This window comes from Marmota monax, unplaced genomic scaffold (genome assembly GCF_021218885.2).
Source record: "Marmota monax isolate L192 unplaced genomic scaffold, Marmota_monax_Labrador192_F-V1.1 WCK01_AAM20220418_F8-fsc00257, whole genome shotgun sequence".
In the NCBI taxonomy this organism is placed as follows: Eukaryota; Metazoa; Chordata; class Mammalia; order Rodentia; family Sciuridae; genus Marmota; species Marmota monax.
Genome location: NW_026692693.1, coordinates 172,537 through 173,709, shown reverse-complemented (window position 1 = coordinate 173,709; position 1,173 = coordinate 172,537). Strand labels below are relative to the sequence as shown.

The following is a 1,173-nucleotide window of genomic DNA, read 5'->3' as shown; positions in this document are numbered from 1 at the left end:
ATAGGGTAAGGTTTAGTGCTAGGGTTAGGTCTAGGGTTAGGTTTAGTGTTTGGAGTACAGTTACAGTTAGGATTTGTGTTAGGATTAGGATTAGGTTTAAGGTTAGGATTATGTTTAGGGTTACTGTTACATTTAGGTTTAAGGTTAAGTTTAGGATTAGTTTTTGGGTTAGTATTATACTAGATTTAGGGTTACTGTAGGGTTCGAGTTAGGGTTAGTGTTACGGTTATGGTTATGGTTATGGTGGGGCTTAGGGTTAGTGTTAGGTTAGGGTTAGGGTTAGGGTTACAGTAAGGCTTAGACTTAGTTTTATGGTTTATGTTAAGATTAGGTTTAGTGTTAGGGTTCATGCTAAGGTTAGTGTAAGGGTTAGGGTTAGTGTTAGGGTTAGGTTATAGTTACGGTTATTATTAAGGGTAGGGTCAGAGTTTGGTTTATGTTTAGGGACAGAGTTAGGGTTAGTGATACTTTAGGGATAATTTAGAGTTAGGTTTAGCGATAGGGTTAGAATTAGGGTTAGGTTTAGGGTTAGTGTTAGTGTTATGGTTAAGATTAGGTTTAGGGTTAGTGTTAGGGTTATTGTTAGGTTTAGGTTTAGCATAAGTAATAAGGTAAGTTTTAGGTTAAAGGTTAGGTTAAGTTTTAGTGTTAGGTTTAGGGTTATGGTTAAAATTAGTGTTAGTATAGGCTTAGGGTTAGGGTTAGTGTTAGTGTTAGGGTTAGGGTTATTTTTTGGGTTAGGTTTAGGATTTGCCTTAGGGTTAGTTAGGATTATGTTTAAGGTTCAGGTTACAATTAGGATTAGGGTTAGGGTTAGCATTAAAGTTAGGTGGGTTAGGGTTCAAGATAGACTATACTTTCAGGGATCATTCCTATAGTTCGTTACTAGAGATATTTTTTATGTTTAGAATAGGGTATAGAGTTAGGCTTAGGGTTAGTTTTAGGGTTACAGTTAGGGTTAATGTTAGGGTTATGGTTCGGGTTAATGTTGGGGTAGGTTATAGTTAGGGTCAAGGTTAGTTATAGGTTTAGGGTTAGGGTAAGGGTTACTGTTGGGTTAAGGATTAGGGTTAACATTTGGGTCTGAATTAGTGTTAGGGTTAAAGTTAGGATTAGGGTTAGGTTTATGTAAGTTTTAGCATTAGGGTTAGGAATCTGGTTTGGGTTAGGGTT

At 36.6% G+C, this 1,173-nt stretch overlaps 1 pseudogene; it reads left to right on the top strand.

Moving 5' to 3' along the window:
* The first annotated feature begins 847 nt into the window (after nt 1–847).
* On the top strand, nt 848–921 carry LOC124093982 (small nucleolar RNA U3; annotated as a pseudogene).
* Nucleotides 922–1,173: the final 252 nt, after the last annotated feature.